The sequence below is a fragment of the Bombus flavifrons genome, chromosome 17, assembly GCF_040668555.2.
Source record: "Bombus flavifrons isolate JBK064 chromosome 17, iyBomFlav1_principal, whole genome shotgun sequence".
NCBI classification, from domain to species: domain Eukaryota; kingdom Metazoa; phylum Arthropoda; class Insecta; order Hymenoptera; family Apidae; genus Bombus; species Bombus flavifrons.
In genome coordinates this window covers 4,395,990-4,409,759 of record NC_138458.1, presented here as the reverse complement: position 1 = coordinate 4,409,759, position 13,770 = coordinate 4,395,990, and the positions used below count along the sequence as shown (strand labels likewise).

Genomic DNA, 13,770 nt, shown 5'->3' with positions numbered 1-13,770 from the left:
TGAAGATTTTTATGAATATCCGAATAGGCTAAGTGGCGGTTACATGTGTAGGTGAAAGCTGTTCGGAATGATAAGCTTAACATATCTGAAGATCATCGAAATCGGTGTTATCGAATTATCCAATCACCCTCTTGAAATAAATGAATTCAGGTAGCAGGTAAGTGATTTGTCATTAAGCGTGTTTGTCATATAGCATCAAGCGATGGAAGTAGTAAACAAAACACAAAACCATGTAGGCTACAAACGATAAGATATTGACTGGAATTAAAGTCATAACCATTAATATAGCATAACTACTGCGACGACGTACATTTCTAACTACATACAGCCAGTGTAAAAAGTATTCGTAATTAATTTCAACAAAAATATTGTAGAATATCGTTCATGAACAAAGTTTTCTACATGAATATGTATATATTCTTATTAGTCTGCAGAATAATTTTCATAAACAACTAGATGGGATATCTATCCTTCGTGAAAACGTTAACAAACATTTAAAAAACGAATAAATCTTATCTAATATCTAATACAGGGAATCACTAGATTTAATTATTTCAATACTTAAGGAGTTTTCTTTTGATTTTATTATACCTCGAAACCGTCGTGGTATTGAATTTACCAAATTGACGAGTACTCTACTCGAAATATTTTTCCATTCTTCTAAAATAGCTCTCTCTAAATCATTTCTCTATGAAATACTATGATTCGATATTTTTCGTCTTAGATGATCGTCTATATTTTCAATAACGTTTATATCTACAGGTTGTGAAGGTGCTTTCAAGTGTTTTCAAACATCAAACAAGATCCACGCTCGCGTATTAGTAGCATTATGCTTTAATTGTTATTTTGCATCACGATGAAATTGTTTTACAAACCCATTTTTTCTGCATTTTGATACAGTTCATCTGTTCAAATATCTACGTATATTTTATCCTACGAAGCGGTAACTGTACGAATATCTATTACGCATATATTTTTACCATTCGCTACATATTTATTAATATCTTCACAATCGGAACATGTATCGCACTTTTTTCTCTTTTGAAAATTATTCTGAGGACTTGTAAGAATACATACATATCTTTTGCTCTCATTTTGTTTTTTTTTTTTTTGTTACTAAACGATGTTCTACAAACGAAGTTGCTGTACGAATATTTTTTACACTGACTGTACAAACACTGTCAAAGTGTGGCGTGAAATCTAAACAGTGTTCCTCGACCGTCATCGCTATTGCACGATCGTAAACTTCGACAGATGTAGATCGTGTAACTGTTCGTATGCGTTTTAACATTACGAATGTCTCGTAACGTCCCTTGAATTGACGCTTCTGTGAACAGCGAGCATGCTTTCAAAGGTGGCGTGAGGTAGAGCGGGCAAAGTACCATTCTTGCCCTTATGCTGCCTCATCAGCCATCTTCTCTTCTCTGCGCTATGGTTTTATTGAGACACTGTATATTTAATGTGACGAGTGGGACTCATGGTATCATGTTCAGGCCATATCAATCGCAGCAGTGGCAATCCGATTTTCAAAACAGATACAAACGATGTTAAAAACTATTATTATTATTTCTATAGTAAATTTACCACCGTTGTGTTCATCATTTATTTATATTTATACTTATCACGAACTCCAGTTTGACTTACGTAGTAAGCTAAGGACCTAATGCGTTGGTATCTCGTTGTTCCATATAAAAGAATATTAATACGTTGGTATAGGATCTATATCCATAAGATCTAACCATAATAGTCGTAACTCATAATTTTTTTACACTTTGTATATTTTTTTAACGTTTATCATAAAGTAAATCTTTATTACAGCATTGTACGAATAACATGTCAATTTCTACTAAGCTTACGGGAGTTACTCGTTTGTGTTCGCCTGACTGCACCAGTCAAGTTTATTGCATCAGTAAAACATTTCGTTCGTAACGATGATTCTCTAATTGTTTTAAACAGTGTAATCATTCACGTAAGTAATTACATTTCTTCACGATGTCAGGACACGAATAACCTCTGTATTTCTGCAGCCTATCTGTTTCTCAAATGCTAATTCTGTTTAACTATTCAATTGGCCATTATTCTGCCTACTGTTTTTGATCACAACGGACTCACAAAGCATCTGCCAGGAAATAGACAGCGTTGCTGAACCACGTATAAAGGCTTTTCTGTTTCTACGTAATAATGCAAAGATTGCACATTGTACGAATCGTTTGAGGAGATTCAGCTTTTCGAATGGAAGCTTCTTATGCAAGATGGATCGTAATTCGTGGCACAAGCGGAGCGAGAGGAGTGATATGGTTAAAAATAAGGCGAAACTTGAGAGTAAGGAAATTACGTTATAGACGCGTGCCAGAAGAATAGTCCATTTCAATTTTAATCGAACTCGCTTTATTGTTTCAGTTGAAACGTTCCCTCGCATATTGGTAGAATGCTAATAGATTGTCGAGACAATCTCTGCCATGACACGGACTCTCTCTCCCTCTCAATGTCTCAATTAAAACAACAGACAAAATTTTATTTATTACGTTCGTTGTGTTCATCACCCAGTTTGAAGAATTAATTAATAATTAAGTATTGACAGCGAATAAGCCAAATAAGCGAGGACTGTGGCCTAAAAAGCAGAGGAAGTTACAATAGCAGTCTGTGATGAAATCCGTGAGGCTAATCACGTGTCATTCAGCGGATCTTCAAACGCGTTTCTCTAGAAAGCGAAGCCACCAACTTAATCTTGTTATTTCTAATTCACTTTCATTCTGGGCCATAGAATTTTCCTTACTCTGCTTCTATCATGTTTGCTGACGCGAGATGTATATTCTGCATTTTCCTTCCATATTATTTCTTATACACAGACAGCACAGGTTCTTATCTCTTTCCATCTAATATGTAATTCTTGCCATTTCATTCTTTTAACGCTGTCTATTTGTTAAACGGCTTTTCCGTACTCTTGTTTGATAAAATGGAGACAGTCGAAGCTTCGTCAAATTCAATATATTTAAAACACAATCTTCTTTCTTGTGACGTTTCTACAACAATCTATTTCTTTCTTTCGCAATTTTTCTTGTGCAGATTTAGACAGATAAATTTGAATTTTGAAATTATTTTATTCTCGACTTCCTCGATATTGGTTTCATCTTTGGATAGAGTTCAATTCTCGGTTATCTTTATGGGTCCTAGTGACCCACAGTTTTACTTTGGAAAGAAATATCTTCAAGATATTCGCTTATAATTGCATTCTATGTACAATATTATTAGTTTGAAATGTTTTTATAATCTCTGACGATTATACCGTTAAAACTTTCAGCAGTCGTGTACGGAATGTCGTGGCAACTCTCCACAATTAATAATGGGTCTTGTTGACCCAGGTGTGACGAAAACGTATTTTTTGCTCAGATCGAACATATTTTATTTATGTGCAAATTTTCCATACAGATTCTTGTGCATTCACCGTGGAGGAACTCATTGAAATCTTTCTTATTTCCTTTTAAAATACATAAATCTACCTATCTATAAATAAAATACAGAATTTTTGTACCTTTGTGTCCGAATGACTTGACTTTTTCATATAATTGCCTCGGTTTTCTTATTCGAAAATTGCTTTTCTTCGACATGTCAAATAAATATCTTCTTTGAAACATGCACTAGAAAGCTCTTTCTCCCCTAGAGCACCACATCTCGAAAGCATCATCGTAGATTTTTAGCGAGGGAAACATAAAGAAGTTACCGCATAACTTTTCATAAAAATATCTTTCTTCGAAACTTGCAGGCGAGAAGATTTTTTTTAAGAACGATTTTTAAGAACAAACGTTGTTTGTTAACCTTCCTTTTGTCAAAAAATATTCTAGGTCGTTTAAACTATCTTTAAATTTTGTCCATTCAATACCACTGTTATTTTTAATTAAACAACAGCTACTTGAGAATTGAAAAGGACCCCTGTGTCTGAAATAAGAGTCGATTTATTATCAGTGGAAAAGGACAAATTTCAGTTCAGCAGTAAGATCATCATCTTGTGGAAAATACATTTCTTCCGGTGGCAGTACTTTTACGTAAACAGTAACGCAATTCTGAATGGCAGAGTTTTGAATAGGCTAATTAAAAATGGCATCATAATATTACCAGAATATCCATAATATAATTGTAACGTGGATCGCGTAACAATGATATCATATTATAAGCAGCATAATATAAAATGTTTAGAAACAAAAGTGTATGTACGTTTCGTACTGGCAAGTGGATGTTGAAATATTTCAATTTCGGATTAAAATAGACTTACGAAGTTTTCCAAAGGTTGCGTAACAACTTTATCGTCTGATTTCGTGTTTCGAAAAATGCTAGATAATAAAAAAGAGATTAGAGGGTATAAAGTCTGTGAGATGAAAAACAGAAATAGAAAGCAAACGATTTAACTCTTGAGGATTTCATTGCACGTGCCTATTGAGATTTTGTGATGTAAAAAACAGCGTGACTAATTGTTAAGTGATAAGATATTTCGCTGATTGCAGCTCGAATTGATGTGTTATTGGATGACGGTGCAAAGACGTTAAATTGAAATCGAGTCTTGAAAAGTACCATATTTTCAAACGAAATGGCAAAATGTTTGATTACGTTGGAATTATAGGCAGTTTACGAGCACTTAACCCAGCTAATGTGTTTTTCTTGCGCATCATGCTGTATCACACTATATATTCATGTGCATATCCAACAAATCAGAATTCCAATACTTATAAACCGAGCAGAAACGTGACGGTTATCGAGAATACAAAAATTTACACGAATAAATGTGAAAATATAACTAAGCTACTATTGGGTTGGCAACTAAATAATTACGGATTTTGTTAATACCACCTAATGACAAAATCCGCAGTCACTTAGTTGCCAACCCAATATATCTCGCTATATTAATAAGAGACGATCTTTGCCATTAATTGTTACGTTTAAGACTACTATTCACGCTGTATACTGATTTTCTACTAATTGCAAGTGCACATTTGTCTTGTAACTTCTGTATACATTTTCTGATTACTTTCAAATGTTACTACATTTAGATTAAAAAAAAAAAAAAAATACAATACAGAGCTAGTGAAATTTCAAAAAGTTTCGTATAATGCACATAATATATTCATAAAAGAGTTTTATGGAAAATGTTCGAATATTTTCATAAACCACAGCGTATCGTGTTCCGAAATTTCCGAGCTTATTAATTCAAGAGTGATAAGGAATCTGGTCATAAAAGTTATGTATATGTTAATAGAAATATTATTTTTGATCATGCGTAATACGCTCGTGAGGTCTTGAGCAGAAACCGAAGAAACGTTTTAAAGAGTAAAACGAATTAGAGGAAGTAAAAGAGGAAATTGGGAAATTTGAATTTCGATAAAATTTCGCGAAACAATTGAATCTAGCGGAACAAAAGGACACATCGGAAAGGAACGTAAAATACGTGTATCAAGAACCATTGTAAACACAGGATATCCGAGAATAGAGCGGTGACTACTCTCGACGATGTCTAAACATTTACTTGGACTGAAAATAGTTCGTTCAGGAATTGGAATTTCAGTCTATAAAACAACTCTTCTTAGAAAAATCTAGTTGCCGTACGTCAATCTATTTTCTCCCGAACTGTATAAATATCGAAATAAGCGAACGAAAAGGCAGATCAAACATATTAGCAGTCGTGTGTAACGTTAAGGCTTGTTTTCTCCTTTGTTCTTAAATAGCTTGATTTTAAGCAGTGCCTAAATATTTAAAACAGATTCAGCAGTAAAATCTGATATTAGAATATGTATGCGAATTTTCTTCCAATATGAAATAATAGAAGGAAAAGTTCTGGCAATATGATAATGTTAAAAAAGATTTCAATTTCATATATTGATATTCAATTTTATACATACATACATATATATATATAATTGTACAATATGTATATTTCAATATATATTTCAATATGTGTATTTGAATATATATTTCAATATGTGCACTTCAATATCTATTCCAATATTTATATTTCAATATCTATTTGAATGTATATCTCAATATGTATATTTGGGTATATATTTCAATATGTATATTTCAATATATATTTCAGTATATATAATTGAATATGTATTTCAATATGTGCACTTCAATATCTATTCCAATATGTATATCTCAATATGTATATTTGGGTATATATTTCAATATGTATATTTCAATATATATTTCAGTATATATAATTGAATATGTATTTCAATATGTGCACTTCAATATCTATTCCAATATGTATATTTGAATATCTATTTGAATGTATATCTCAATATGTATATTTGGGTATATATTTCAATATGTATATTTCAATATATATTTCAGTATATATAATTGAATATATGTTTCAGTATATGTACTTCAATATATATTCCAATATTTATATTTCAATATCTATTTGAATGTATATCTCAATATGTATATTTGGGTATATATTTCAATATATATTTCAGTATATATAATTGAATATATGTTTCAGTATATGTACTTCAATATATATTCCAATATTTATATTTCAATATCTATTTGAATGTATATCTCAATATGTATATTTGGGTATATATTTCAATATGTATATTTCAATATATATTTCAGTATATATAATTGAATATGTATTTCAATATGTGTACTTCAATATATATTTCAATATGTGCACTTCAATATTTATTCCAATATGTATATTTGAATATCTATTTGAATGTATATCTCAATATGTGTATTTGGGTATATATTTCAATATGTATATTTCAATATATATTTCAGTATATATAATTGAATATATGTTTCAATATATGTACTTCAATATATATTCCAATATTTATATTTCAATATCTATTTGAATGTATATCTCAATATGTATATTTGGGTATATATTTCAATATGTATATTTCAATATATATTTCAGTATATATAATTGAATATGTATTTCAATATGTGTACTTCAATATATATTTCAATATGTGCACTTCAATATCTATTCCAATATGTATATTTGAATATCTATTTGAATGTATATTTCAATATTTGGTTAGTAATTGCCATTGACTATTGCCCTACAGTTACAACCAAAATGACTAAAAGTTACAGTGTAACAATTAGTAGATGAGTTTGACTGACTTTTGGTTACGAGTAACTGTTATAGATCAAAACTTGTTTGGTTACAGACACCATCACAGATGAGAGAATTTCTTTTTGGTTGCCCATAGTCATTATGTGTTAGAGGGAAAAATGAAAAAGAGAGAGAAAAATAATACTTTTTTTTGTTGCCGATTCATAAAAGTGTTAAGGATAACTATTATCTTTGGTGCATCAAAATAAAAGAGAATGGTCTTACACCACTTTCAAAATAAACAGTCCATATAGTAATTATTATTTTTCTTTTGTAGTTTTATTATATTTATTATATATATATTATATTTTGCATATATTTGCATGTATGTGGATAAAAATTGCTTAAGGAGAAATATGTAACGTCTGGATCGAAATGAAACGGCCAGTCTCTTTAGATACACAAAACCTCAGGTTCTCATAATGTTAACTTCCTTTTCCCAAGATTTTCTCAGTTTTTTCAATTGCAGTAGTAAAGACCATTATATGATCGATTTAATAATTTTTGTTTCGCAATATGTAGGGTAACTTTATTACATGACAAAATGTTACTCCATATTTTCGACTGATATTTTTTCATGAAATTACTGGGACACCCTGTACATGTACTAAACGAAGGTTTCGCATTTCCTATAGTGTGCAACTACCACCATATTTCGTCAGTCGTTCTTTTGCCTTTCCATAACGCCATCTGATACTTTGTAACGTATGACGATTACACAAGCATTTTGACAAATTGCAAATCTTTTGTGAACATAAATGCTACACGTTTCTCATCGGAACAATGCGGTGCATGTCAGTTCTATGATTGAGAAAAAAATAGTGAAAAAATAAAATTGGACATACTCTACACATATATTCACTTGAATTGGCACCATCTGGTTTCCAACTATCGTTGTAAAGTGTTGCCAATGAAAAAAAGTTCAGTCGATGAAAAAATTGCCCCGTATCACGGAAGTAAAAAAGTTTTCGCACAGATAGAATTGTAAACTGTAATAATAATGAGAATATTATATTATAATATATAATATATAATAATGAGAATAATAACATTGAGAAAATTGTAAATTGTTATTTTGCAATAGCATCTTGCACTGCATTGTAAAGTGGAATTTATACTGCGTCTCAAATAACGGTAGAATCTTCCTTGCAATTCTTATATACGTATAACACGACATAATCTGATTGGAGGTACTTCAAAAATAGAATAAATGACTAAAATTATTAAAAATATAGGCACTAGGTTATTGTTACAATTTCATTTTATTGCGTCTTGTACATTCTTATAATAATGTCCTACTATGGATTATTTGAAAAAAAGAAAAAGAAATCGTATCCTAAGTTCAGTCTTTCTATAATAAAATGTTCTGTACAGGAATATGCTAGCTATATTTATGAAACAGAAATTAACTATACTGGATGTTCCAAAATATGTAGGAGATATGTGCAGGGTCGATCCTAGATATTAAAACGATAAAAATGTTGTTTGAAGTTTATCTCCCAAGTTATGAACAATTTTATGCAACAATTTTATCTAATTAGTTGCCGCAACCCAATGAATTAGCTGACTGGCCAATCGTCCACAGACATGCAATCGCAGTCAATCCGCATACGTTTTTCGCGGAAAATCCATGGCAAAATGTATGTAGTGTGTACATTGTAATGCATTATCTGACGATATCATGCGGACAATGACGGAAAGTGTACACAACTGCAGAGCAACGTTACCAGATTGAGGGATGTAAGGGAAAAATTCCTCTGATGGTGGGGAAAGTAGTATAGTTGATGAACTAGTGACGTCGTGACGCATACTGTAGACAAATGCAGATAGTAGGATAATTTCGTAGGCGGGACGCGGGAAACGTAAGACGAAATTTATGTCACGTGATGCAAGCGACATAGCGTGGCAATGGGGGTAAGTGACGTCATGTTATCGTTAAATTAAGGGAACCATCTGGCAACACTGTTACAGAGTTGCCAGGTGTAAGGAAGACGCGACGTCAAATAGACCTACACAAGGTATTTCACCTAACTTGACCATCTTAAATATCTGGCTTATTTTTTATGCTAGGAAAAGATATCAGAGGAATAGAATAATCGATTCGAAGGGACAAATGTGGTGGTAGGCAGAAAATTTTCTCGCGGCCACTTTTTTCGCGATTTCAAAGTCATCGAAGTATCTTTAAACGGGATTACATATTTTCATTACGACAGTCTTATAGCTCATAAAAAAACAAATTCAACAATGTGCAATATGTTAACCTTTATGCGGCCTTCAATGAGAAAATCATGTTTGTATAGAGAGAAGGTTAAGGTAAGATTTGTATGTTTCAGAGTGGAATATTTATTTCAGAAGGTGCTCAAAATGTGCACCATAAATCCCAACACACTCTTGGAGACGGCAAATGAATGATTTCTCTACATTTTCAAGTACTTCTGTACTGTACTCTACATGATAGATAAGCTGCTGATTGTAAAGCAATAATCGCGTTGATATGATGCATGTAAACATACTTCAAACGATAAAAGAAGAATACGAACGTTCGTTTATAAGCGCCAGGAACAATTACACGGCACACTGTTCCAATGAAATTGAGATTCTTTCATTTACCGTCCCCGAAATCATTGGCATTGAAAATATTGGTATTGAAATTAATAGCAAACATTTCATGATTTTCCTATTGAAGGTTACTCGAAAGTCAACATATTTCAAATCGTTGAATTTGTCTTTTTATGAGATATAAGACTGCTGTGATGGAAATATGTAGTCTCGTTTAGGAATACTTCGACGACCTTGAAATCTCGAAATAAAACAATGGCCATGAGAACATTTTTTGTCTATCACCACGTTTCTTCCTACTGTAAAAAATAAGCAAGATATGTAAGATGGTGAAGTTAGGTGAAATACACTATATATAGACACACTAATGCGATTCATGCACACCATGCGGTGGATTATGGTACTAATCGGTAATTTCGAAGCACGTGGAACGTAGACGCGTCTATGAACGTGTTTTTGAGTTCATGGGCGTGTTACATGTCTGCGGACAATTGTCTGTCAGTATGAACTAGGCTTAAGTGAAATAGAGAGAAAAGCTCGTCAGCTGTTTCATTGAGCAACTACTTGTGTATTGTTTTATTGAAGTTTCAAGACGAGTAAGAAATTAGACAAGACAAATATTTACTACTTTTGCATCGGTATAATTTCAAAATGATTATATCTTGAAAAATTGAAATGTTTTTATTAACGAGGATATGCTGACCATAATGTTCATTAGTTTCTTCCTTTAATACTTATTCCTTGCAGTATTTGTTGTGTGTATCGTTACGACATTGGAAAAATTTTATTAATAGTGGATACTTTGTACGCGGGCATTGACAATAGCATTGCTAGACCTCGCACTGCTATTAAAAATTCAGATATAGGGAATGATCCAAGTAGGATGTATCTTTAATTTAAGAGTTTCTTGAATTATAGAGGGATTATAAAATGAATATAGTTTCTTTTCCTAATGGTTATCTTCTTGAAATTGCGTTTTAATATTTTACAAATAACTACTGTTACGTTATAAATAGACAGCGATAACAGTTTATTCTCTCTTGCTCCAAGGAAGACAATTAGTAGGTAAGCATTCCTCTAAGCTTGGCTGGAGGATGCAGAATCTAAATCCTGGCTTGAAAAACAGGAAGATCCATACAAGGCAAAATGCATAGCTTGTGACAAAATTACTTTACTAATGTTTTAATAGCAAAATATAATGTGAAAAATAATAATAAAATATTAAATTTTTGTATTATTATTAACAAAATGGGAGATAAAAGAGAATTGGGAAAATATAGAAGGAAGTAGAATGCGTAGCATGATTATGCAAAAATAGAAAAGAAGAAAAGAAAGGAGAAGAAATCTATGAATCATTAAGAAGAAATTTTGGGTATGTCGTGAAATTTTATTAAAATAACGCAAATAGTACTGCCGCGTTTGAACATCGTGCGCCCTTAAAAGAAGCAAAATTTCAGCTGTCACTAAAAATGCCATAAATAAATCCGTCATTTTAGAAACAACAGAAATATTGCGAGGTAAATGCCTTTCTGTTTTAATAGCTGAAATCACAGACAATTATATGTTTTTTAATTCGTTATGCTCACAAAGAATAGGTACACGAGATTTAATTATCGGATTTGATTGGAATTGGATTGTCTTCGGATGAAATATCTGTGCAATATACTTTCTTGTCCGAGGCGTCATTTGAAATTTGAATTTGAAAATTTGTCAAGTATACTTAAACTTGGCTAATTTAATTAGGCGTAAGTAAATAATCGACAAGAGGTTATTCTATACGCGTAGGTAAATTAAAAATGTGGAATAAAATTTACGGTACGATTTTGAGCTCGTTTTCAAGAAAATAGGGTTTAGTCGTGTTTAGTTAAAAATTGGCCTACTACGCGTGTATGATAAATTATCGCACTCATTTTTCTCGAGAACAAATCGTCTTGGGAAAATATTTTGCCCTGTATTTCTCACTTATTCTCACGTGTAGAATAACTTTCTGTCGATTATTTGTTTCTGTCCAGTCCAGATTTAGCTATGTATGTTCAAGCATATTTGATAAATTTTCAAACTTGATTTTCTCAAGCACGAAGTTTGGGACAAAGAATTTTATTCTACGTTTCCAAATTGCTTTTGTTCGTAAAATAGCCCTTTAGTCCATTAATCACGTTATACAGCACACTCTGTGTATATTTTTGTCTCAATAATTATTCAATTGTCATTTGTTCTTTTTACAGTGAGTATGATCTGTCCTTTTTTGGAGAAACATTATTTCATGTTATTAAACATATTATCATTGTTAAATATTATTATTTAAATTGTGCTATAATTTGATATTATATCATATTATTATTATATCGCATCGTTATTTATATTATATGATATCTATATATAATATCATATATATTATTATATTTATAATATAATTATATTATGTATTATGATATTATAAATATTATACTATATGCATTATATATATCATATAATATAATAATATATAAAGTGATATATATAGATATCACACAATAAAAATAACTATTTAATAGATAAATAAATTCATATTGATATATTAATATAATATTATATTTATAATAATATATTGTATATATAATATATATTTAATACTTATAAAATTTATATTCTAAATATTAATATATTATTAATAATATTGATATTATATAATATGTATGGATATGATGTAATATAAATAACGATACGATGTAATAATAATATGATATGATATCAAGGTATAGCACAATTTAAATAATAATGTCACATAATAAAAGAATTATATAATATATATATAATATAATAATAAATATATATGTCGGAGATGAAAGGAAAGCCGAAGCCGTTCCTTGGAAATTTTGGGAACATCTTCTAGTACTCTAACCTAGATTTATCATAGCTGTAATTGTTCGAGATTTGTGATAGCGAGATTGGGTTCGAGGTGACAATTGGTCGCCGAACGTAGCCACGGTCACGGGATGGACATTTTGCTTAATGGAGGTCTGCAGTGGTTGTATGGGTTTTCCGAGAAATGTGGTTGTGGCGGCATGCGGCCTCAGGAGCGGGCCTAGCCACGTGTGATGTTGCCACGGAGATGCTGATACAATAGGACATACATTGTATTAATAATCAAACTCCAGGCAGAAACTGCCTAGCAACGGCGTTTGGAACTTTCTCGATGCTTCCAACGAGTCTGCCTAGCAACGGCGTTTGGAACTTTCTCGATGCTTCCAAACGGGTATAGAAAAACAAATGCAATCGTACAGCGAGAAAAATCTCCACGAGGCTGGCATTCTTGCGATTGCCTTGGAGAGTGACACATCGAGCATTTTCAACAATCGTATTTCTGTGCCTAAGATCAGTTTACGCTTAGTAAAGAGTTATCCCGTTGACCGTGGATTCGTTTGGACCCAAAAATATTGTTCATAGCATTCATTAAACTTATTATTCGTAAATCATACTATTCATTAACCTTACTGTTCGTTAAACTTATTATTCATTAGACTTATTATTTGTTAGACTTATTATTTGTTCAACTTATTATTTCACTAACTTTATTATTCGTTAAGCTTATTATTCACTAGACTTATTATTTGTTAATCTTTGTAGTAGACTTGTATATACGTGTAAATATAATCTCGGCTGTGTAAAACAATGGCTAATTCACGCGAAGAGTTGTTACGCGCCCAAAATTCTAACCCTAACCTGACATATATATATATGTTATTATCATATTATATCATATTAACTGCATTATATCAGATTTTTAAGTTTTTCGTTTTGTAGTTGTGAGATGTAGTAAAAATCGATTCGGGAAATATATATCGGGTGTCCTATTACTGATAGTACAATCGAGAAGTAGAGGGATCTACATGAAAAGATATATCTAAAATATAGAATACATTTTTTTACATTTAACGCTTCGTTCTCGAGAAAATTGACTTTGAAAATTTGATTGCTATATGTAAATTTCGATAGTTACCGATTAGATACGAGTAAACCATCAGCAGGAGATTATTCTACCTGCGAAAATATTTGTTCATTTAAGACATCGTTTTCAAGGAAATAGAGTTTGTCCGGTATGCACG

General features: G+C 31.5%; 1 protein-coding gene and 1 long non-coding RNA gene across 9 annotated transcripts in view; both read left to right on the top strand.

The window, feature by feature from the left end:
- The window catches only part of LOC138188763 (transcription activator GAGA), a 72,736-nt gene that overhangs the window by 48,844 nt on the left and 10,122 nt on the right, over nt 1-13,770 (top strand). The window lies entirely within an intron of this gene.
- On the top strand, nt 49-3,016 carry LOC138188768 (uncharacterized). Of its 5 annotated transcripts, none has more exons than XR_011175671.1 (4): nt 49-157; nt 1,819-1,969; nt 2,028-2,322; nt 2,401-3,012. It is a non-coding gene; the product is annotated as an uncharacterized LOC138188768 (long non-coding RNA). The 5 variants fall into 5 exon arrangements; XR_011175669.1 differs by lacking the exon at nt 49-157 and adding an exon at nt 771-1,746 and having other exon boundaries at nt 2,401-3,016; XR_011175670.1 differs by lacking the exon at nt 49-157 and adding an exon at nt 771-1,749 and having other exon boundaries at nt 2,401-3,016.